Source organism: Megalobrama amblycephala, linkage group LG10 (assembly GCF_018812025.1).
Source record: "Megalobrama amblycephala isolate DHTTF-2021 linkage group LG10, ASM1881202v1, whole genome shotgun sequence".
Lineage (NCBI taxonomy): Eukaryota > Metazoa > Chordata > Actinopteri > Cypriniformes > Xenocyprididae > Megalobrama > Megalobrama amblycephala.
The window spans coordinates 2,072,176-2,099,360 of record NC_063053.1 but is presented as its reverse complement, the minus strand read 5'-3'; the positions used below and the strand labels follow the sequence as shown (position 1 = coordinate 2,099,360).

Here is a 27,185-nt window from a genome sequence, read left to right as displayed (position 1 = left end):
GAACACGTAATGCACATAACATCACCGTTTTCACAAATTTGCATTTTTGTAGATTACATGGAGACAATAACGGTACCATTTTCAAAAAGTTTCCATTTTCAGGCACCCAAAACGCCATTGTCGTGTAAATGCAATAACTGATTTTTTAAAATTAAGGGTAAGTTTACACAATTATGTACTAAAAACGAAAAGTTTTTCCTTAGCTTTTTTCACGTACAGATGAAACCATTATCACACGTTCACACGGATCCGCAAAAACGACTAAAAAACACTGTATTATTCATGCCAGGCCGGTAGATGGCGATGTCATTTGGTTAAGAAACACTATGTGCCTATAGACTGAACATGTAATGCGCATGATGTCACCGTTTTCACAAATGTGTGTTTTTGTAGTTTATATGGAGGCGATAATGATATCATTTCAAAAACTTGCACTTTGAAACCCGTTTTTAAAAGTTTTCATTTTCAGGCACCCAAAACGCCTAAATGCATAAAATGCATAAAAAGTTTTACGTTTTTAGTTTTGTGTAAACGGTCCTTTAAAGTGTGTTTGAACAGTTGTACAAGTATGAAGGATTAGAAGTCAAAAAACATTTAGCTACTCGTTGCCTTATTGCTATTTGTTCATTGGCTTCTAATCATTTATACTAATCAAAACCACTCAAAACCTTTAGTAGATGCTTTTATCCAAAGCGACTTACAAGAGACGAACAAAAGCCAACATTATTCATGACAAAAATCTTGAATATCTTGGAACTGAAAGTGAACGGAAAGGATGATGGGGAGATGCAGTGAGCCGGGGTTGATCAGTGGATGGTGTGTAAGGGTGTGTCCATGCAGTCTGGGAGTGGACGATGTTCATGTGTGTGTGTGTGTGTGTGTGTGTGTGTGTGTGTGTGCTGGTGTAGTGGTCAGATACCCTGCTGCTTTTATAGCCCATAAATCTGAGCAGGCTAGCGGCTGCTGTAGTCAGCTCACTGAGAGCCTTTCATGCAGAAAATGAATCAGACCATTTGAAAGTAAGCGCAAATGCCTCGCTTCACATCGCACACACACTGCATGTCCGCCCAGCCAATACACAGGCACTCCACTCCATTCCAGGTGGCTCTAAGCTAATAAAACACTCCATTAATGACCAGCATGGTTTGTTCACCAGATACTTCGCTGTGCTATCCATCTCACGTTCTTGCTCTCGCGCAAGCATGGATCGTGCTTGTTGCTGTACTTCATCAAAACGAGCTGTGACATCGTATCTGGAAGTGGAGGGTTATTGAATTAAGGCAGCTCTTTAATGTACTCTAGTCTGCAAACCCATCTCTGCAGTCTTCAATATCGCATTTAAGCCAGACTCCGTTCTGTCAATTTATCATCTCACATGCAAACCTGCTTGACCTGCACACCATCCTGAATAAATGACCAACATTTAGGCTTTTCCTCTTTCTGCATCCACAATACTGAATAAAATCACCTTCATCACCTTCATTGCCAGAGTGTTGCTTTGTAGCTGCATGTGTGTTTCAGAATACCAATCAGCACACGGTTGCTAAGGTGTTGCTATGCAGTTGCTTGGGTGTTTTGGCTGGTTGCCAGATTGTGACTATGGAGTTGCTAGGGTGTTTCAGAATAGCAATCAGCACACAGTTGCTATTGTGTTGTTTTAAGTGTTGCTATGCAGTTGCTTGGGTGTTTTGGGTGGTTGCCAGAGCGTTGCTATGCAGTTGCAAGTGTGTTTTGGGTGGTTGCCAGAGTGATGCTATGCAGTTGCTTGGGTGTTTTAGGTGATTGCCAGAGTGTTGCTATGCAGTTGTTTAGGTTTTGGGTGGTTGCCAGAGTGTTGCTATGCATCTTTGGGTGTTTTAGGTGGTTGGCAGAGTGTTGCTATGCAGTTGCTTGGGTGTTTTAGGTGGTTGCCATAGTGATGCTATGCAGTTGCTTGGGTGTTTTGGATGGTTGCCATAGTGATGATATGCAGTTGCTTGGGTGTTTTGGGTGGTTACCATAGTGATGCTATGCAGTTGCTTGGGTGTTTTAGGTTGTTGCTAGAGTGTTTCTATTCAGTTGCTTGTGTGTTTTAGGTGGTTGCCATAGTGATGCTATGCAGTTGCTTGGGTGTTTTGGATGGTTGCCATAGTGATGCTATGCAGTTGCTTGGGTGTTTTAGGTGGTTGCCAGTGTTGCTATGAAGTTGCTTAGGTTTAAGGTGGTTGCCATAGTGATGCTATGCAGTTGCTTGGGAGTTCTGGGTGGTTGCCAGAGTGTTGCTATGCAGTTGATTAGGTTTTGGGTGGTTGCCAGAGTGTTGCTATGCAGGCTTGGGTGTTTTAGGTGGTTGGCAAAGTGTTGCTATGCAGTTGCTTGGGTGTTTTGGGTGGTTGCTAGAGTGTTGCTATTTAGTTGCTTGTGTGTTTTAGGTGGTTGCCAGTGTTGCTATGAAGTTCCTTAGGTTTAAGGTGGTTGCCATAGTGTTGCTATGCAGTTGTTTGGGAGTTTTGGGTGGTTGCCAGAGTGTTGTTATGCAGTTGATTAGGTTTTGGGTGGTTGCCAGAGTGTTGCTATGCAGTTGCTTGGGTATTTTGGGTTGTTGCTAGAGTGTTGCTATTCAGTTGCTTGTGTGTTTTAGGTGGTTGCCAGTGTTGCTATGATGTTCCTTAGGTTTAAGGTGGTTGCCATAGTGTTGCTATGCAGTTGCTTGGGAGTTTTGGGTGGTTGCCAGAGTGTTGCTATGCAGTTGCTTGGGTATTTTGGGTTGTTGCTAGAGTGTTGCTATTCAGTTGCTTGTGTGTTTTAGGTGGTTGCCAGTGTTGCTATGATGTTCCTTAGGTTTAAGGTGGTTGCCATAGTGTTGCTATGCAGTTGCTTGGGAGTTTTGGGTGGTTGCCAGAGTGTTGCTATGCAGTTGATTAGGTTTTGGGTGGTTGCCAGAGTGTTGCTATGCAGGCTTGGGTGTTTTAGGTGGTTGTTGTCATAGTGTTGCTATGCAGTTGCTTGGGTGTTTTCGGTTGTTGCTAGAGTGTTGCTATTCAGTTGCTTGTGTGTTTTAGGTGGTTTCCATAGTGTTGCTATGCAGTTGCTTGGGTGTTTTAGGTGGTTGTCAAAGTGCTACTATGCAGTTGCTAGGGTGTTTTAAAATACCAATAAGCGCACAGTTGCTAATGTGTTGCTATGCTGTTGCCATATTAAAACATCTCTCAACTTCCTATTTGGGGTTCAGATTCAATGTTTATCAACTGTATGTCAAAATACAAGGTAGGGTGAATTCAAGTTGATTGGGACACTTTTTCCAAGTCATCTCAATGGCAAAAAGTGTCCCAATTATCCTGAATTCACCCTATATGCCTCACAAAATCCTGAAGGCAGCAAAAACACACAAGCCACCGCCTTCACTGTCTGGCAGTTTAAGAGCATTTACATAGATAAAGACGTAAGGTCGGCCAAACCGGGTTAACAAGAACTATTTGCATTCACCTGAGGGCAAGAGCAGACTAACTGTGGCACTCCCATTGGCCATCTGCTTTGTCTTTCTTTTCTTCCTAAAAATAAAAACCATATGATGTCAGTTTTCATCATTTTGTCCCTTAGTGGTGCTATGATTAATGCTTGAAATAGTGTGTAATATAACAAATAAAAAAATTATTGTGGTTGGATGACTTGTGGAAAGAATAATTACTCCTAAAAATGATCTTTTCGAGACATGCACGCGCACACACAAAACAAAGATGCACATGAGTGATACCTATAGAACATAGACTATTAAACACAAGCAGGCGGCGTTTGGACAGACTCTCTGTTCCTCCAGATGTGAAGTGTGGATGGATCTCCACGGGTGGCGTTTGCCTGACACAGAGAGCCTTATTAAACACTGTGACAGTAGAGTGTGTTTGCTTACAGAAGCCCCGTGTTTGACAGGCCTTTGTGTGTGTCAGGCCTTTATGAAATGTGTCAACAGCTCCTGCTTGACTCTTATCTGTGCTGATAGACACATGACGCTAATAAAACACTCGACATGCAGTGCAAAAGGCGCAGAAGCTGCAGTGCAATTGGCCCACAGTCTCTGATTTGGCCTAGATATACAGAATAAATAAACTCTTTTTTTGCCATATTGATTCTGTTTAGTGGGATATTGACTGGCTTTTGAAAGATATCAGTAAAGCAATATAATAGAGTGCAATAGTGTCCGCCCACTTTTCAGCGACTATTTTTTCCATTCTTTTCTCCCATAGGGATTTCAAAAAAGTCTTTGTTAAAGTGTTTTAAGCCATGAACCAAACCAACCAGATACAAGGTGAATCATAGCATTACAAACTTTGATTTGAAGCAAAAAAGTTATTTCCTTCAGCCGAGACACTTCAGATGTGCACTGTTTTGATTGAAAACACATAATACAACAAATACATCCCCTGCACATTGTGACTTGATTAAATACCGCTCCTTTAAGACTTTACGACTCAAACTCGTTCACTTTTCACTTAATTAACTGCCAAAGGTGTTCATTGGCCTGTGTGAAACGACCATTACTGAAGAAAAACAAAATTTACAGAGGCAATAAAACAACTCAGGATCAATAGGATAATCTGATTTGCACCTCCAAACAGTGTATTGTGTTTCAGGCCTGTTTAGAAGGGCTTTTGTTAGATGAACTGGCTGCTGTTCAAGTGAGACACCAAAACAAAAGATCAACACAGGCATTTAAACACAGACACACAAACGATTGTGATTATATGAATCCTTTCTCTTTCTTTGAGACATTTCTCATCTTATTTCAGAGGTAATCGTTTCACAGCCGTCATACCTGTTTAATATGGTAAAATGGGTGAAAGAAACACCATAGTCTTACATTCAAGTATTGTGATCTAGAGACCAGAATATCATAGAGAATTGTGAGTGGGCTCTTTTGACATGAGCTACTAGGCAACCACGCAAAACACCCTAGCAAATGCATAGCAACATGCTAAGAACGCCTTAGCAATGTGGTAAAAAAATCATAATACATTAGCAACCACATAACAATGTCACAGCAACCAGCTTGCACTGTGGCGGCCAGCTAGCAACCTATCAGAATTTCCTTAGCGGCTCGTTGTTACGTCTGAACCAGGAGCTGGGTAACACAAAAACTGCCCAAACACTGGGTTGTTACATCTGACCCAGGATCTAGGTAACACAAAAAATGCCCAAACACTGGGTTGTTACGTCTGACCCAGGAGATGGGTAACACAAAAAATGCCCAAACACTGGGTTGTTACGTCTGACCCAAGATCTGGGTAACACAAAAACTGCCCAAACACTGGGTTGTTACGTCTGACCCAAGATCTGGGTAACACAAAAAATGCCCAAACACTGGGTTGTTACGTCTGACCCAGGAGATGGGTAACACAAAAAATGCCCAAACACTGGGTTGTTACGTCTGACCCAAGATCTGGGTAACACAAAAACTGCCCAAACACTGGGTTGTTACGTCTGACCCAGGATCTGGGTAACACAAAAAATGCCCAAACACTGGGTTGTTACGTCTGACCCAGGATCTGGGTAACACAAAAAATGCCCAAACACTGGGTTGTTACGTCTGACCCAGGAGATGGGTAACACAAAAAATGCCCAAACACTGGGTTGTTACGTCTGACCCAAGATCTGGGTAACACAAAAACTGCCCAAACACTGGGTTGTTACGTCTGACCCAAGATCTGGGTAACACAAAAAATGCCCAAACACTGGGTTGTTACGTCTGACCCAGGAGATGGGTAACACAAAAAATGCCCAAACACTGGGTTGTTACGTCTGACCCAAGATCTGGGTAACACAGAAACTGCCCAAACACTGGGTTGTTACGTCTGACCCAGGATCTGGGTAACACAAAAAATGCCCAAACACTGGGTTGTTACGTCTGACCCAGGATCTGGGTAACACAAAAACTGCCCAAACACTGGGTTGTTACGTCTGACAAAGGATCTGGGTAACACAAAAAATGCCCAAACACTGGGTTGTTACGTCTGACCCAGGATCTGGGTAACACAAAAACTGCCCAAACACTGGGTTGTTACGTCTGACCCAGGATCTGGGTAAGACAAAAACTGCCCAAACACTGGGTTGTTACGTCTGACCCAGGATCTGGGTAACACAAAAAATGCCCAAACACTGGGTTGTTACGTCTGACCCAGGAGATGGGTAACACAAAAAATGCCCAAACACTGGGTTGTTACGTCTGACCCAAGATCTGGGTAACACAAAAACTGCCCAAACACTGGGTTGTTACGTCTGACCCAAGATCTGGGTAACACAAAAACTGCCCAAACACTGGGTTGTTACGTCTGACCCAGGATCTGGGTAACACAAAAAATGCCCAAACACTGGGTTGTTACGTCTGACCCAAGATCTGGGTAACACAAAAACTGCCCAAACACTGGGTTGTTACGTCTGACCCAGGATCTGGGTAACACAAAAAATGCCCAAACACTGGGTTGTTACGTCTGACCCAGGATCTGGGTAACACAAAAAATGCCCAAACACTGGGTTGTTACGTCTGACCCAGGAGATGGGTAACACAAAAAATGCCCAAACACTGGGTTGTTACGTCTGACCCAAGATCTGGGTAACACAAAAACTGCCCAAACACTGGGTTGTTACGTCTGACCCAAGATCTGGGTAACACAAAAAATGCCCAAACACTGGGTTGTTACGTCTGACCCAGGAGATGGGTAACACAAAAAATGCCCAAACACTGGGTTGTTACGTCTGACCCAAGATCTGGGTAACACAGAAACTGCCCAAACACTGGGTTGTTACGTCTGACCCAGGATCTGGGTAACACAAAAAATGCCCAAACACTGGGTTGTTACGTCTGACCCAGGATCTGGGTAACACAAAAACTGCCCAAACACTGGGTTGTTACGTCTGACCCAGGATCTGGGTAACACAAAAAATGCCCAAACACTGGGTTGTTACGTCTGACCCAGGATCTGGGTAACACAAAAACTGCCCAAACACTGGGTTGTTACGTCTGACCCAGGATCTGGGTAAGACAAAAACTGCCCAAACACTGGGTTGTTACGTCTGACCCAGGATCTGGGTAACACAAAAAATGCCCAAACACTGGGTTGTTACGTCTGACCCAGGAGATGGGTAACACAAAAAATGCCCAAACACTGGGTTGTTACGTCTGACCCAAGATCTGGGTAACACAAAAACTGCCCAAACACTGGGTTGTTACGTCTGACCCAAGATCTGGGTAACACAAAAACTGCCCAAACACTGGGTTGTTACGTCTGACCCAGGATCTGGGTAACACAAAAAATGCCCAAACACTGGGTTGTTACGTCTGACCCAGGAGATGGGTAACACAAAAACTGCCCAAACACTGGGTTGTTACGTCTGACCCAAGATCTGGGTAACACAAAAACTGCCCAAACACTGGGTTGTTACGTCTGACCCAAGATCTGGGTAACACAAAAACTGCCCAAACACTGGGTTGTTACGTCTGACCCAGGATCTGAGTAACACAAAAACTACCCAAACACTGGGTTGTTGCAAATTAAAACCTTTTCCATTTTTAGTACATTATCGTGTAACGTACCCTAAAAGATTCTTAGGATTTAAGAATCGATATGGGTTGATAAAAATGAGAACAGATTAAAATCGAGAAATCAATATTTTTTACCCAGCCCTATAGTTAGTAGTGTTTGGTAAAGGAATGCACGCAGTGAAGTCCCTCTTAGCCGAGCCCCTCACCCACAGCCTCAGGCACAAGTGCACTTTTGTCTTGTGGGACAATTGTGATGCTGTCTGCCGCTGTCACTGGCACCATCAGCCCCAGCGTGGGCCGCAGCACATGCTAAAGCTGCCATCATTGTTCTAATGGAGAACTTCACACCACGCAGGACTGATGCATGTAAATATCACGTGTGTACGTGTCTGGATTTGTATCCTGTACATGGGAATGTACAAAGAAAAATCACTAGTGAGAAGTCTTTAATTTCTCAATGTGTTTAAATGCTTTCATTTTATATATATATATATATATATATATATATATATATATATATATATATATATATATATATATATATATATATATATATATACACAATACTTTAATTCAATGTTTAAAATAATTTTATTTCTCTGTCTTTAACAAAGAATATCTTTATTTAGTTTTTGCAAAGAAAAATGTGTATATATATTCAATATTCAAGACATTCTGTACAAATGCTTTGTCTAAACTTCTAAAAACAATAAATAAAGAGTAGAAAAAGTTCTTTCGAGACCAAATAATCAGAGCTGTTATGCAAAACATATAAAAGAATACTTTAAAACGCTTATATAAATTATTTTTTATTCACATACTCTTACTGTATGGCAACAATTGACCAAATTGAGCCTTCATTTTTAAACAAGGTATTATTAAAAATGGCAGATTTGACAAGAAAAACACCTAAACACCTAACCCCTCAAAAAATGTTTATTTTTCTATGGCATTGCTTCAAAAAACACCCTTTTGGAACCTTTATTTTTAAGAGTGTACGAAAAGTTTTATGATTGCATATGCACAAGCTTTACCGAAGGACCAAAGTAATATGCCAGAGACAAAGTTTATATTTAAACTAGATAAAAAAAAAAGTTTGTCAAACTTTGATGTTAGCTTGAGAAAGCAAGTAGCTGGAAGTAGCTTGATGTAGTTTTAACGCTTGATGTTTGAAGGTTTTGAAGGTACAATAATAAAAAGACAGACAGACAAATGATAGATAGATAGATATGTTGCTAGGGTGTTTTAGCACATTGCTACCATGAATTAGCATGTTTTAGCACATTGCTAGCAAGAAGTAGCACTTTGCTAGCATGGTTTAGCATTTTGTTAACATGTTTTAGCTAGTTCTTAGAATGAATTAGCATGTTTCTAGCATGAATTAGCACATTGCTAGCATGAATATGAATGTTACTGGCATTTTTTTTAAACATTCCTAACATGAATTAGCATACATTAGTTAGATACATTGGGTGTTTTTGTGCATTTAACACATTTCTAATAGCTTTTTAATGCGTGCTTGTTTACGGCTTGCACTTTCGCTTTCAAATGAGCTGATGTTCAGCAGATAGCGAGGGAGGGAGGGGGGCACGGTAACTCCTTTGGTGCCACCCCTGCTTTGCTAGTGTGGTTTAGCATTTTTTTTTGCTAATATGTCTTAGCAAGTTGATAGCATGAATTAGCATGTTGTTAGCATGTTTAGCACATTGCTAGCATTAATTAGCATGTTTTAACAAGCAAGACGTAGCACTTTTGCTAGCATGTTTTAGCATTTTGCTAATATGTCTTAGCAAATTGCTAGTATGAATTATCATGTTGCTTGATAACATGTTTTAACACATTGCTAGCATGAATTAGCATGTTGTTAACATGTTTAACACTTTACTAACATGAATTAGCATGTTGTTATCATGTTTAGCACATTGCTAGCATTAATTAGCATGTTTTAACAAGCAAGAAGGAACACTTTTAATAGCATGTTTTAGCAAGTTTGCTAGCATGAATTAACATGTTGCTAGCATTAATTAGCACGTTGCTTGCTAACATGTTTTAACGCATTGCTAGCATGAATTCCCATGTGGTTAACATGTTTTAACACTAGAACTACCAAGGCAGTCATTTTGACCGTTTTAAAGATTTGCAATGTAATAACTTTGTTGAAATAAAACCCATATAACTACAGTTCCATGACTTTTCTTAAATTAATGTAAATTTTATTTTAACATTGTTATTTTATTAAAATTACAAAACACAAAAGAGTTCTGAGTATTTCTACCTTGAATGGCCATAGCGGTCAATTTGACCGCATATATTACAGGCGTTGTATCTCCTCAGCGCTTTTTCCCGCCGTTAAAGATGTGCGTAGCTGTTGCCTAGCAACCTTTCTCTGGCAGTTTTGTATGCTTTTGCTAAGCTAAAACTTAGCTTTACCGTCAAAATGGCAACAAGAAAGAAAATGACTGTCACTGAGGTTTTATCCTTGCTTGAGAACATTGATGATGCAGAGTCTGATGGAGGAGCAGAGAGCGATGTCTCTTGGTCTGTTATGATGTTTATTATCTGTCCTAATATAACAGAACTATTTATTCATTCTAGATTTCATTAGAGGCTGCATAAAATTGCTTCATTTTATATTTGTTGACATTTTGACTTTCAAAAACAACATTTTAACTGCGGTGAAAAACTTTGATCTCCAGCTTGCCGGATGCAAATTGCGGAAAGCAAATTGCGGCATGCACTTTTGTGGGAGGTCTAGTAGCTCTTACACAATAATATCACGAACATATTATATTATGTATGCTTAAATTACCCCACATTTTTCATAAAACATGACCATAGAAGTTTTGAAGTAAATATAACATGACAAAAATGACATTCACTGCTGTCTGGTATGAACAGTCAAAATGACCGCTATTGGCAGTTCTAGTAGTTATAGAATTCCGGTAGTGCTAGTGTTAACACATTGCTAGCATGAATTCTCCTGCCGTTAGCATGTTTTAACACATTGCTAACATGAATTAGCATGTTTAACACATTGCTAGCATTAATTAGCATGTTTTAACAAGCAAGAAGGAACACTTTTGCTAGCATGTTTTAGCAAGTTGCTAGCATGAATTAGCATGTTGCTTGCTAACATGTTTTAACACATTGATAGCATGAATTCCCATGTCGTTAGCATGTTTTATCACATTGCTAACATGAATTAGCATGTTGTTAGCACATTGCTTAATTAGCATTTTTTAAAAAGCAAGAAGGAACACTTTTGCTAGCATGTTTTAGCAAGTTGTTAGCATGAATTAGCATGTTGCTAGCATAAATTAGCATATTGTTAGCATGTCCTGAGGGAGTTGCTAGGCTTTGCTAGTGATAGATACTTGAATACTCTATTAGAGTTATTGTATAAAAGTTTTGACCCACTCAATAAAAGTCTATTAGACTGCAGATCTGAAAATCGTAAGTCGGAGCCATCTGAAGGTCTGAGTTCTAGCAGTTTAAATATAATTTCAGTATGTTAGCTATCTCGAGAGAACTCAAGTCTATCACAGATTCTGAGCAATAAAATGTTTCTCATTAGGAGGAAACTGAAGACTCACAGTAAAGTAAGTGAAATATTGTGATGAGCTTAAATATACAAATCATTTTCTATGCATTTATGTGTGTGTTTTAAGGTGAGGTGCAAATTCAAGTGTGAAAATGTACAGTAGAGTACACACACACACACACACACACACACCGAACGAGGCCGCAGATGTGTGGAAGAGTGTGTTTTCCTCATGGGTGGGTGTGTGTGACCCTTGCCTGCAGGCTCGGTGGATTCTGGGGAACCGGTCTGCGAGTGTGTATGAGTGTGTGTGTGTGTGTGAAGAACGCGTGCTGCCTCGCTCTCGCCGCCTCAGTGAGCAGGGCCTAATGAAGCGAGGAGTGTGTCCGTAGGGCAGAATGGGCCTCGTGTTCCTACGCAACCAGGAGTCATGGGGAGGTGGTGAGACAGCGAAATGGGGCTACGGCTGCAGCTTCTCCTTTCTCGCTTTCCATAACAACACACACACTTCTGCTAACGCATTTACCTTTCTTTATTTCTTCAGCCTTTTCTAGTCCAGTTTCCCTCTTTTTCTTGTTAACGTCTCTCGTCATTTGCATATTTTCTTAGATACTTAATTTGAACAAACTTCTAAATATGCATGCATGATATCTCGCAACACCCTAATGAGCCCTGTATAATGAACTATAATGAACACTCCAGAAACTGCATAGCAATGACCTAAAAACACTCAGAACACCTTAGTGACTGGTTAGCAACTCCCTGGTAACCACTAACAACATCCTGGCATTGTGGTGGGTGTTTTGTATGGGCGAATATCAATCATATTTTCTTATGAAAATCTAAAAGTGCTGTCAAAAACTATCATATTTAATAAATTAACTTTTTATTGACCAGGGTGCAGTGTTGTTATTGTTAACCAAAACTAAAACAATTAAATGAAATTAATAAATTAATTAATAGATAAAACAATTATATAATAAATGAATAAATGTATAAAATAAAAATAATAAAGCAAAACAAATTAATAATTGCAAAAGTAATTAATAAAACAATATTAAATACATAACTAACTAATAAATTACTAAATATATAACTAACCAACTAATGTAAACCCCAAAAAATAAATAAAATAAATAAATAAAAATCTAAAATTTTGTCCTGGCAATTAACTCAAATAAAATAAGTTTAAGATGTAGTACTAAAATTAATAAAACTAAAATAAAAATAAATTTAATTATAATAAAAAAGCCAAATATATAAAGTAAATAGAAATAAATGTATAAAATAAAACAAATTAATAATTGCAAAACTAAAATAAATTACTAAATACATAACTAAATAATAAATTACTAAATATATAACTAACCAACTAACTTAAACCTAACAAATAAATAAATTAAAATTTGAAATTTTGTCCTGGCAACTAACTGAAATAAAATAAGTTGAAGTTAAAGTACTAAAATAAAAAATAAAAAAATAAAGCTAATTAAAATTAAAAAAAAAAAAAAATAAAGCCAAAACTAATAAAAATGACAAAAGCAGTACAAAAATTACTAAAACTTCAACTAAAATAAAAATAAAAACTGAAACTATATAAATAAAATAAAATCCAAAATATATATAAATACTATAATAGCTACTGCCAGGATAATTTCCCAGAATGCAATGTTGTGTACCCAAGCCTCAAAATACCAGTGTGTCACAGTGTTTTCCAAAATTTAGTACCATGACGCATGTGTGCTTCTTTTAATTTGACAGCATCTAATAAAACAAAGCACATGGCATGAGATGCTAAAAACAACTGCTTAAACATCCATGTCTATAATAGACCAACAATTAAACAATTAAAAAGTTTAACAGGAATGCATTGCGATGATGTGTGGAAGTGAATACATTAGCGCGCACATTCAGAACAATATTATTTTTGTATAATAATAGTTCAACATATTTGCTAGCTACTTGGTATCATGACAGTTTAGCTGATATAGAAAAACACATTAAAAAAGTCAGCTGGTGTTTTTAACAGTATTCGGTGACTTATCAATGGCTTCAGCCCAGATCATAGACTCCCATATGCCTTTACTTCACACTCGAGTCTCAAGGGCTTTAGATCAGCATATGTGTCTCTCTCTCCTAAAGTCTGGTACAGTCTGAGAAGGTCAAGAAGTGACCCAGTAATGGCCAGTCTGGTGTATCATGATCCTTATGCTCCAGGCAAAGACCTTAAGGTTAGACGCCATATTGAATTTAACGCGGATGAAAACGAGGCTGCGAGGGACAGACTTACAGTCTTTACAATGCCAACTGTAGCTCTTTTTATAAAGTAACTTTAATATTGTTAGTAATATTTCAGGATGAACACTTACTGGACTGAATAACTCAGGTTTACTTGATTAAAATCATGTTCAAATATGATTATCAGGCTTTTGAGGAAGGTTTATTTGTTCATCATTGCATTGCATTATATGTTTTAAAACTACAGAGATTTAATCATAAAACTGAGCATTTAAATATCATCTTACTAAGACTTATTATTGGCAGATATTAATATTTATATGCATTTTATGTAAGCAGTCTGTTATACTTTTATAAAGATCTCACTGATTTAAATTATAAGCATCAGAAATTCAGTGTTTTGAAATCGACCATCACTAAATAAGTCTTTTAAGTTATACTAATAAGTTTTTTTTTTTGGTGCACCAAAAATATTCTCGTGGCTTTATAATATTAATATTGAACCACTGTACTCACATGAACTGATTTAAATATGTTTTTAGTGCATTAATGGATCTTGAGAGAGGAAATGTCATTGCTCAGGCCTCACTGAGCCATCAGATTTCATCAAAAATATCTTACTTTGTGTTTTGAAGATGTCTTACAGGTGTGCAACAACATGAGGGTGAGTAATAAATGACATTATTTTCATTTTTGGGTGAACTAACCCTTTAACTCTCCAAAAACCCACATTAACAGAAACAGAAACAAAACATTAATCACTACTAAATCTTGCACAAAAAAACTTTATATAACACTTAAATTTAGCATTTACTCTCTCTTTCGAGCGCCATGGGCAAAGCACGCTGAGAAATAGAAATCCCAGTCCAATTTAAGTTAAACTTAAGTTGGTCTAAATTAAAATAAATAAGTTCATTAAACTCAAAACAATGAAACAGTTCAGTTTACTTAAAATATATCAGTTCTGTGAACTTGAAAGAAAAAAAGTGCTAAATACTCATAAAAGTTAACAAATTTGTTTAATTTAAGTTTGTCCTACTCAAACCAATTAATTATTTTGAACATTAGGGTTTACAATCAGCATCTGCACCAAACTGCATTTTGTGTGTGTGTGTTTTTGAGAGTCTGAGCTCAATATTTTATCATATTATATGAGCCATAAAAGCCCCAAAATGATGCAAAACATAAAACACATACAAACTTTATATATATATATATATATTTGTCTAAAGTTTCAATAAACTGTTCTATTTCAAACAATTAGATTTGTTTGTTTGTGAGCAAAAACATTTTACTCTCGGTGCAACTGTGGATCACGGTTACGGTTAAAGGACAAAGTGTCGCAGTGATCTATTCTTAGTGTACGGTGAGGCTCGGGCTGGGCAGGAGAAGGTGCGAGAACCTGCTGCCAGCTCCTACAGTGTTGGATCAAACCGTACCCAGCTGCGGGGCCGACGGGGCCCATCGGCCATCTGTCCCTGAGCATCAGCGCCGGGCACGGCCCTGAGATCAGCAGCGAGGGGCTGCTAACACTAATGCTGAATGGAAGGAGGGCTGTTTTCTGTTTCTCCTAGCAACCGTCGCTTCTTTTACATGTTTTCTTTTTTTCTTTAAGGGGGTGCGGTGTCCTTATGGCGGGTCCGTGCGGCCTCACTCTCTTTCACTGTCCTATTTATGGTAATGAGCCATCTGCCCTTTCTCTGATGCTTGCTTGAGGGGCGGGGTTCTGTGACGGGACAGGCCAGAGGTGGCGGGACGTTCGGCACTGTAGTGCTGGTCTCTTAGCACTTAGCAGACGGACTTGTTGATTCATTGGAAATGGAGGTAAATGGGCCATGACGCTATGCTCGTGTGTCCAGAACTATTCATTTATTTAACTGGAAGCATTTAAAATGCAATTCATGCAATGACTTACACCTCTTTTATTAGGATTTTCACACTCGGAATTTCACTGACCGTTCCATTAATATTGTTTTGTTCATCTTTTTGTGATGATTAGATAAAAGGTTTTAATAGAGACTAGACTTACAAAAGGCTATTTTTAGCTGATGAAATATTTTACAGCTGAGCACAACTAAAAGTACGGAAGAGGATTAGGGCCAAGCAATAATAAAAAATAAAACCAAAAAAATAAAACAATGTGAGATTAAACTCGTTAAATTTTGAGAAAAAAAGTCTAAAAAAATGTTGAGAATAAACTCATAAAATTTTGAGAGTAGTCGTTGCATTTCAAGAAAAAACTCATTACATTTCTAGAAAAAGGTCAAAATAAAATGTTGAGAATAAAATCATTACATTTTGACAATAAAGTCATTGTGTTTCAAGAAAAAACTCATTAAATTTTGAGAAAAAGGTCAAAATAAAATGTTGAGAATAAAATCATTAAATTTCGAGAATAAAGTCGTGCTTTGAGAAAAAACTTGTTAAATTTTGAGAAAAAAGTCTAAAAAATGTTGAGAATAAACTCATAAAATTTTGAGAATAGTCGTTGCGTTTCAAGAAAAAACTCATAAAATTTCGAGAAAAAGGTCAAAATAAAATGTTGAGAATAAAATCATTACATTTTGACAATAAAGTCATTGTGTTTCAAGAAAAAACTCATTAAATTTTGAGAAAAAGGTCAAAATAAAATGTTGAGAATAAAATCATTAAATTTTGACAATAAAGTCGTTGCGTTTCAAGAAAAAACTCATTAAATTTCGAGAAAAAGGTCAAAATAAAATGTTGAGAATAAAATCATTAAATTTTGAGAATAAAGTCGTGCTTTGAGAAAAAACTTGTTAAATTTTGAGAAAAAAGTCTAAAAAAATGTTGAGAATAAACTCATAAAATTTTGAGAATAGTCGTTGCGTTTCAAGAAAAAACTCATTAAATTTTGAGAAAAAGGTCAAAATAAAATGTTGAGAATAAAATCATTAAATTTTGACAATAAAGTCATTGTGTTTCAAGAAAAAACTCATTAAATTTCGAGAAAAAGGTCAAAATAAAATGTTGAGAATAAAATCATTAAATTTTGACAATAAAGTCGTTGCATTTCAAGAAAAAACTCATTAAATTTCGAGAAAAAGGTCAAAATAAAATGTTGAGAATAAAATCATTAAATTTTGAGAATAAAGTCGTGTTTTGAGAAAAAACTTGTTAAATTTTGAGAAAAAAGTCTAAAAAAATGTTGAGAATAAACTCATAAAATTTTGACAATAAAGTCATTGTGTTTCAAGAAAAAAATCATTAAATTTCGAGAAAAAAAGTACTTTTAAAAAGTACTTTTACATTACTTATAATAGCAAAAAATACAATTGCATAAAAATATTATGTCAGACTACATCATGTGTGCGTGACATTTTTTACCATTATATTATTTCTCAAAAAAAAAACTGTTAATAGGTCATAACTCTTAACTTTTTTACCATTAAGACCTTATGTAGCCCCATTTCTGACGTCATTTCAATATGTTTTTAGTACATTAATGGATCTTGAGAGAGGAAATGTCATTGCTGGCTATGCAGGCCTCACTGAGCCATCGGATTTCATCAAAAATATCTTAATTTGTGTTCCGAAGATTAACGAAGGTCTTACAGGTGTAATAAATGACAGAATTTTCATTTTTGGGTGAACTAACCCTTTAACATATGGAATAACTGTTTTATTAAAGCAATAAAAGCATTTTCACATACAATAATTTGAAAACTCCTCTTCTATAATGGATGTTTTAAATTTCTGTATAAAAGTAATTTTGTATATTTTAGGTAAAGTTTGTTCTTGTCATCATCTGAGATTTTCATATTTGTCATTTCCTCAAATAGAGAAGCAGAATCCTTCAGTTACAGCCTCTGACTCCCAGCATGCACCCTGGCTGGAGCGTTGGCATGTGTGTGGGCTGCAGTATGACACACTCGCAGTGTGTGATGGGGAGGTGTGAAGGTAAACTGTGAGATCTCTTACCGCTCGTGTGTATAATCTGAGTGTGTGATGTGGTGGTTATTTGTGGTAAATAAGTGTGTATCAGTGAACCCCAATTATCAATGAAGTTTATTCTCTAGATTCAGATTTTAACATTGACATCAAATAATGACCCAACGCTGTACCAGAATTGTACAAAACTAAAGTTATTTTATAGAGACTGTACTTGCAAAAAGCTGTTTTTAACAAGTAAAATATTTTAGAGCTGAGCATAGCTAGAAAAACTATTGAAATGAAAAAGCTAGAAAATTACATATATACAAACAAATTTACACAGTAAGATACTGTTTTCCATTGAAACAGTAATATACATTTACAATGCATTCTGGGTAATAATATTTGTCGTTTTCGAGAAAGTAACCTATAGGATGCTTTCTCAAAAATGACAAATATTACCCAGAATGCATTGTTTTTCTGTATATTACAATGCATTCTGGGTAATATTTGTCCTTTTCGAGAAAGTAACCTATAGGATGCTTTCTCAAAAATGACAAATATTACCCAGAATGCATTGTTTTTACTGTATATTACAATGCATTCTGGGTAATAATATTTGTCGTTTTCGAGAAAGTAACCTATAGGATGCTTTCTCAAAAATGACAAATATTACCCATAATACATTGTTTTTCCGTATATTATAATGCATTCTGGGTAATAATATTTGTCGTTTTCGAGAAAGTAACCTATAGGACGCTTTCTCAAAAATGACAAATATTACCCAGAATGCATTGTTTTTCCATATATTACAATGCATTCTGGGTAATAATATTTGTAGTTTTCGAGAAAGTAACCTATAGGACGCTTTCTCAAAAATGACAAATATTACCCAGAATGCATTGTTTTTACTGTATATTACAATGCATTCTGGGTAATAATATTTGTCGTTTTCGAGAAAGTAACCTATAGGACGCTTTCTCAAAAATGACAAATATTACCCAGAATGCATTGTTTTTACTGTATATTACAATGCATTCTGGGTAATAATATTTGTAGTTTTCGAGAAAGTAACCTATAGGACGCTTTCTCAAAAATGACAAATATTACCCAGAATGCATTGTTTTTACTGTATATTACAATGCATTCTGGGTAATAATATTTGTCGTTTTCGAGAAAGTAACCTATAGGATGCTTTCTCAAAAATTACAAATATTACCCAGAATGCATTGTTTTTACTGTATATTACAATGATTTCTGGGTAATAATATTTGTCGTTTTCGAGAAAGTAACCTATAGGACGCTTTCTCAAAAATGACAAATATTACCCAGAATGCATTGTTTTTCTGTATATTATAATGCATTCTGGGTAATAATATTTGTCGTTTTCGAGAAAGTAACCTATAGGACGCTTTCTCAAAAATGACAAATATTACCCAGAATGCATTGTTTTTACTGTATATTACAATGCATTCTGGGTAATAATATTTGTCGTTTTCGAGAAAGTAACCTATAGGATGCTTTCTCAAAAATTACAAATATTACCCAGAATGCATTGTTTTTACTGTATATTACTGTTTCATTGGAAAATGTTATCTTACTGTGTAAATTTGTTTAATATTTTTACAGTTTTTTTAGAGTGTATATATATATATATATATATATATATATATATATATATATAGTACCAGAATTGTACAAAATGCCCTTAAAATCAAACAAATAAATATATCAATTATAATAAAATATATAATATAATAAAAATACATGTATTTTGTATGTACAAATAATTAAAAAATATTAATATTACCATGAATTGCATAGGCCCCAAAATTAGCAATTTGCTAATTATTTTTAAGTGACGAATAATGAAGTCTAAGATTATGAGAGAAAAAAATATTTTAAAAAAATACATTTTTTTTTTTAATTATTATAATTATTTTATTTTTTGTTTGCTTATTTTTATTATTTAATTTGCTTTTATTATCTGCATATTTTTATTATATAATATATATATATATATATATACATTTATATAAAAATATAAAAATGATGTTGTCTAATGAATTCAGACATGAGCAGAGGCAAAATGTCCTGATTTCTATCCTCACTAACAGCTCCTCTCAGATGTTGTATGAGAAAGTCTCTTGGCGTCGTGCTGACGCTGAACTCATTACTATGGCAACTGATGTAGATGTAAAGGATGTTGGCTATACTGAACAAACGGATCAGATTTCATCACTAGCAAAATAACAATGTGGACAGTCAGTCCTAAACTCAAAAATGTCATTGAGTTCAGTATATCACCTCTGTGCTCATTATAGTCACTCGTCAGACAATACGTCATTTGGATCCGACAATCAGACAAGTCCGAACACGTCTGTGAGCAGCTGCGCACACATTACTGATTGATTTCTGAAATACAATCAAATTAGTAAATATCAGTCTTGAGACGTCTGTCAAACTAAAAACACATCACACTAGTCCATCTTCATTAAACAAAATGGCTTCCCTGTGACTGAAAAGCACCTTTGTGTCTGTCGCCGCCACTAAGTGAAGCGACTGATGCTCATCTAATGGCTGAACATTACGAAAACAACTTCAGCTATAAATATCCCAATCCCAGTGAAATCTACATGCTGAAACACCTTGTTCATGTATGTTTTAAAAGCTTTTTCACAGCATATGGAATGCTAAATTGTACTACTCTGAATGTCACTGGAATAAATAAATAAATTATTAGTTTTGAACGAGCAAGATTCTTTTGAAAGAAGTTAATGCTTTTATTCATCAAGGATGCATTAAACTGATCAAAATAATCTTGAAAAACTCACAATTTCCACAAAAACTGTTTTCAACATTGATAATAATCAGCATATTAGAATGATTTCTGAAGGATCATGTGACACTGAAGACTGGAGCAATGATGCTGAAAATTCAGCATTGATGACTGGATATAAATTACAGTTTACTATGTATTTACAAAGAAAATAGATATTTTAAATTGTAAAAATATTTCACAATTTTTACTTTAATTTTTAAAGAAGATTTTTTAAAGAATTTAAAGTCAATTTACATTTACTGTAAAGCAAATGTACTGTACGAAACATTTTTTTATTTTATACAATATATATTTTACAAAAGAATTTTTACTCTAAAATTGCTTTAAAATCAAAGCCATAAGTCTAACCAAGTTGTGTTCCAAATTTGAAGTTGTTATCACAAAAATTAAAGTTCCCATGAGATTTCGTTTAGGCGCTATACCAAAAATAGCCACCGGGTGTCATCCATATTTCATTTGCACCCTGGTCTCATAGGAAAGACGTACCTGTGGGAACGTTTTCGTGAGTCGCCAAAATACATACCAATGCGTACATATCACTGCAGTTTCCAGAAATGAACACTAGAGGCAGTAAAACGGCATGTGCTTTTAATCGTTTTCATACACAGTTACGATTACGGGGTCAGATTATGGATTAATATAGGCTCGTTTTCACTTGTCTCCTTGCACAATATTATGATATGACGCTTTTTTATCAAAGTGAACGATTTGTAAACAAATATATTTTGGACTTTGCATTGCTTAACCAGCTCCATATTTTTCGTTTTTCTGCCAAACCAAGCTTGCTCGGTAGCTCAGCTGACACAGCGTTGTACTTAAGACGAGGAAGTCTTGGGTACGAATCCCATGAAAGGCGAGTGACGGTAAAAGAGCTCAAAGAGAGACCTAAACAAGCTAAATTCGTATAAAAACGAACGGCATAAAAATGACCGTATTCACGTTTATCTGTTCCGGCAAAAAAAATTAACACGCTTTTAGCGCCACTCAGTGGACATTTCACATCAAAACTGCAGTGATATGTTCGTATTGGTACGTATTTTGCAACTCGCAAAAATGTTCCCACATGAACGTTTTTCTAATGAGACGGTTTGATGCGTTCTCCTGTAACAAATTAATAAATTCCTGTCACAGTATCATTTCTATCACAAAACAGTCGCCAAACATGGAACCTTGAGTCTCGGACCTTTCCGACAATATGCGTTTTGTCAAGATTAGAAAAAGTTTTGATTATAAAATATTTAAAATAAATTTTGTAATATGATACATGACACTGCCCACTAGGGGGAGCAGCCAGCCAAAAGGATTTAAAGTACCATTTCCATGGTAATGCCATGTCCAATTTCAAAACACTTTTCCCAGGCTGGATTTTGAATTTTAAAGGGTTAGTTCACCCGAACCGCTGATTCGACACGCTGATTCGAAGCTTCATGAAGCAGTGTTTTGAAATCGGCCATCACTATATAAGTCGTTATTTTGTTTTTTTGGCGCACCAAAAATATTCTCGTGGCTTTATAATATTAATATTGAACCACTGTACTCACATGAACTGATTTAAATATGTTTTTAGTACATTAATGGATCTTGAGAGAGAAAATGTCATTGCTGGCTATGGAGGACTCACTGAGCCATCGGATTTCATCAAAAATATCTTAATTTGTGTTCTGAAGATTAACAAAGGTCTTACAGGTGTGGAACGACATGAGGGTGAGTAATTAATGACATTATTTTCATTTTTGGGTGAATTAAAGCGTCCAAATACTTTTTTGCCGTCACTGTATGTTGTTTTTAAGAGGGGAACGACCTCTCAGAGCGGATCAATAACCGCATCAGACTCGACTTATACACCAGATGTGTGAAGTCTCAGATGTTCACAGAGGAAGACGGTGAAGGTGGAAGGACAAAGAAGAGCCGTTTAGGGTTACATAAAGTCAGGTTTGGGGTAAAAACATTAGATTAAGCTGAGTAAAAACACGCTGTCCGGAAGAAGTCGATAACTGTGTCAGTACTGGTTTGAGAGCAATGGCCAGACAGATAGCATCACAAGGGCATGTGATTTTTACATGATACGGTTGTCATGGCAGCGGCCTAGATCACACTCAGCGAGCTAGAGGGAAAAAGACGATTAAGACCAAGAAAAAATACATTCTGACCACTGGCAGCATATTGTATAATAGATTCAGCTATTTGTTAGTATGTTGCTATGCAGTTGCTAGGCTGTTCTGAGTGGTCTCTGTGATTTTTTTTTTTTTCTTTCTTTTTTTTTCATCATCTCCTGGGAGAAAATTATGGTTTACAACAGTGTTTCTCAAATGGTAGGTCATGTGATAAGGGCAACATGGTGAATGTAGTAGATTACATTCATACTATATAGAACATATTTTTTTTAGTGGTTGTGAAGTAATTACTTACTTAAAATAAGTACCCATCAAGAGAGAATGCGATTTCGGATGCAGCCCATGTTTTTTTTTTCTGAATGGGGACTTTTATTTTGAAAGAGGTACGTGAAAACTGTTGACATAAAATGTGTTGTTCCGATTCAGTATCTGCGGCCAGATGAGATGTTGACAGGCTATATGTAAGTGTCATTATTCGAACGTTATTTTCATAAATTGTTATGAAATAATAATAATAAAAAGTCTCTTACCTCAGAAAAACGATCTTTCCTTTCCTGTCAGACAATTGCGCGCGCAAATGCGGCGGCGCGCACTACGAGCACGCAACGTCGTAGTTACGTTGTCAATAAATGAGTCATGAAATTAAAGGCGCAATATGTAATATTTTTGCAGCAAAATATCCAAAAACCACTAGGCCAGTGTTATATATTTTGTTCACTTGAGTATTTACAATATCCCAAATGTTTCCAACTATTTGTAAATCGTGAGAAAATTGTAATTTTAACCAAGGCTCCGGGACGTGTGAGGAGTCGCCTGTCAATGGCGTCATACCCGCGTTACCCTCGGTTTCCGCTTTTATTTTGTAGAAACCATGGAAACACCAAAGACGCTTTATTATTTACATGTTTTAATAGACAAGGGAACAACTGTTTTGATATATTTATAGACAGAAAACTAATTATTATTATTATATAGCTCAACACATTTAGTCTTATTGTTTAAATCTAGTTTTCTTGATTTTTTGCGAGTACCATGCTTTACCATGCCTCAGAGAAAAACACTATTTTGTCAAGTAGCTAACATAGCATAATCAAATGCAGCTTTATTTTTTAGTAACAGTAATACAGCATTTTCTCCATCATACAATACGTTTTAAAAAATTAATTGCATGCCATTTATCAACACAAGCCATCCAGCATTTAATATGATATTGTAAAATCGATCTATCTTACTGCAGTGTGTAACAGTGTCTCACAGCAGCCGCCGAGCGAACGCACAGAGTAACGGAAAAGCGGAAGCGGTGCCGGCGACTGTGTCATAATAAAAGTCCCGCTGCTCGTGAGGCGTGTGTTGATCAATCGCTCCAGCTCCTCGTTCAGCTCCACAACACTCGCTCCTGCTCTGCTTCATACTACAGTAATGTTAATAATCGCATCCATGAACATGATTTCTTGCCGAGTCCAATCCCTATTCTTTTGCACCGTCCAATTAGATGGAGACCACATGTCCCAAGATTCCGCTCTCAAACTTGCCGTCATCAAGCGGCAAGTTTGACATATATATATATATATATATATATATATATATATATATATATATATATTTTTTTTTTGGACTGGCGGCTCATACTAACATACTAACTTTAGGCTATTGTTTTAACAAAAACAAGTTTGGGACTGGTGATTAATAGCCTTACTTTATACTGTTTACAGTCATATTCTTACAATTTATATGTATGTTTAGTGGGATGGTAGGCTAATTGTATGTGTGTCAACCATTTATGTAAAATTAATTTGTATGTATATAATTTTTTAGGAATTAGGTAAAATTTCATGAGAACCACTGGTTTAGAAAAGCACTAGGACAAAAACAACAACAACAAACCTTTATTCTTAGTATTTTTCTAATAAACCTGGCATTGTATATTATTGTATATATACAATATACATTGTATATTTTGTTGGCTTTTTATCAAACTGCTTTTGTTCCACTTTTGTAAGTCGCTTGGTATAAAAGCATCTGCTAAATGCATTAATGTAAATGTATTTCGTGTGTATCAAAAATCTTTTGTGAGTTACACAACAAAGTTTTCATGCTCTTTGTTCAAATAATTATCCCTAAGAATTAATGAAAGTAAAACACCACAAAAATATGATATTTAGACATTCAAATGAGCCTTCGAGACAGTGGCACTATTGTGTTAACTAAAATTAAAACTATTAAAAAAACATTTCCATTAATTAAAATACAGCTAAAATAAAATAGATGAAAAATAAAACTTTAAAAAATCTCAAAGTACAAAAATTACTAAAACTGAAATATATATATTAAAGCTAAATAGAAAAACTACTAAAAATGATAAAAGCACATAAAAAATTAAAATTAAAATGAAAATAAAAATATATATAACCTATTTCAAAATATCAATAAATACTATAATAGTAGTATATAAATAATAATAAACACTACTACTTTCAACTCAAGGTCAAGGGTTTTATTCCCAAGGAACACATCCTGATCTAATGTATCTTGAACCAAGAAGCAACAATTATTGCAGTCGCTCACCTGGTAATGCAAAAAAGCAACACCAAGGTCATGTAGTAAAAAATACCTGAATGCACAATAAAAGAGTCTGATGCAATACATTAATTCAAAAGTTCTATGGCTGAAAGTTAAAAGAGAGTTTTTGCAGTCCTTTTTAATGGAACTGAGAGGCACCAACCTCAGTCAAAGAAATCTCAGTAGATCAGGAGGTGTATTATAGTCTTGCAAAAGTGAGCAGTCTCAGTCCTGGCCTTGACAACAAGCAGTTTCGGTTCCTTTTAGCGCCAACCATAGGGAACTGTGCATTTGTTCAACAGTTGATGTGAGTGACATGCCACATCCTGCTTCACACACACAAACACAAGCAGCTTCCTGTCACTGGCAGCACCAGCTGGAGTTCACTGATAGCCACTCTGCGTGTGCCACACCCTCACACGGGTGCTATCAGCGAGAATTAACAATATTCTCTGACAGCAGGTACACATTTATGCATAAAGCACTAACTGGTTTGTTGTGCAATATATTTTCGGTTTATGATCTATTCTGTGCACAAGAGCTGAGCTTAGAAGGAAGTCATTTGCATGTTCTCAGAACGTTATGGCAAATTTATGAACGCTTTCCAATAGACAACGTTAGCACAAATACATTGATCATGGATTTTTTTAGTTGCACATTCGTCAACTTATAAAGATTTATTTTTTTGCATTTTCGCCTCCCATCCAATAAATCGCAATAATCTTTGTGCTTTGTTACTTTTGATATGAAGCAAAGTCTCAGATTTCAAATGACGTCCATCTTATTATGAGATTCAAAAAAATAAATACCGTTTTAATGTGGCGTGACAGATCGCTTTAGCGCCTCAGTTAAAGAGAAGCATGTGATCATCCTCTCCTCCGCTTTAATACCAGTTACAGCGAAATAAACATGCATGAACATCTGAAGGTATGTTAAAATATACAGTACAACTTACTGAAATCCGTATCATGTCTCGTGTAATCGCTCAATCAGTGCTTCAACCTCAGAAAGACGTCAATAAAACTTAAACAATGTCATGTGACGTCACATTTACCTCAGAAAAACATATTCAGTGACCATAAACTCATTAGTCAGCTAGAAAAGTGACTCTAGAGAGCAGCATTCTGATAAATATAGCTATGCACCGTTTTACATTATATATAAATATACATCTTCAATATTTAATGCATGTTTGAATAAATCAGCCACGATTTAAATGTTTATATTTCAAAAACACGAATTGGAGTAGAAATATGATTATGTAATTCTAAACTTTATTTATAATAAAAACATCATTGAGTGTAATTTAAGTGTTTGTATATAAATAAGTTAATTTAATCTTCAATATTATTATAGTAGTACCAGCTGACTCTCATGTGTAGTTTACAGCATTAGTTGAGAGATTTTACCTGTAGAAAATTTTTCTTGTACTGTAGCTGAAATACTACATCCAAAATAATTGAATCGTGAAAATTGTGTCAATACCCAGCCCTAGTAATAATAGGAACGTTAGCAAAACATTCTTACAACATATTATAGTTTGCTGGGTTCTGCCCCATATTAGAGGAACACTTGAATATAAAAACTCTGAAAAATCTAAAGGAACTCAATAAAAGTTCAAGAGGTCAACCTAAAGCAAACACTAATCACCATGGCAACTTCAAATGAAACATTTTCAGTAGAACACTTCATCACATGCATTACCTTTGTTAATTTTCGAATTGCCATTTAAAGGGTTAGTTCACCCAAAAATGAAAATAATGTCATTAATTACTCACCCTCATGTCGTTCCACACCCGTAAGACCTTCATTCATCTTCAGAACACAAATTAAGATATTTTTGATGAAATCCGATGGCTCAGTGAGGCCTGCATTCACAGCATTTCCTCTCTCAAGATCCATTAATGTACTAAAAACATATTTAAATCAGTTCATGTGAGTACAGTGGTTCAATATTAATATTATAAAGCCACGAAAATGTTTTTGGTGTGCCAAAAAAACAAAATAACGACTTATATAATGATGGCCGATTTCAAAACACTGCTTCGAAACTTTACGAATCGAATCAGTGACTCGGATCTCCTATCAAACAGCTAAACTGCTGAAATCATGTGACTTTGGCGCTCCGAATCACTGATTTGATTTGCAAAGCTCCGAAGCAGTGTTTTGAAATCGGCCCATCACTATATTGATAGTTTTTTTGGCGCACCAAAAATATTCTCATTGCTTTATAATATTAATATTGAACCACTGTACTCACATGAACTGATTTAAATATGTTTTTAGTACATTAATGGATCTTGAGAGAGGAAATGTCATTGCTCAGGCCTCACTGAGCCATCGGATTTCATCAAAAATATCTTAATTTGTGTTCTGAAGATGAACGAAGGTCTTACAGGTGTGGAACGACATGAGGGTGAGTAATAATGACATTATTTTCATTTTTGGGTGAACTAACCCTTTAATATATTCCACTTCCTGTCT

General features: G+C 35.9%; 1 protein-coding gene across 1 annotated transcript in view; it reads right to left on the bottom strand.

The window, feature by feature from the left end:
- Positions 1 to 24,991, bottom strand: part of foxn2a (forkhead box N2a) — a 73,492-nt gene extending 48,501 nt beyond the window's left edge. The window contains exon 1 of the mRNA XM_048203921.1: positions 24,865 to 24,991. The gene's annotated coding sequence lies outside the window, so the exon portion shown is untranslated. The remainder of the gene's footprint in view (positions 1 to 24,864) is intronic.
- Positions 24,992 to 27,185: the final 2,194 nt, after the last annotated feature.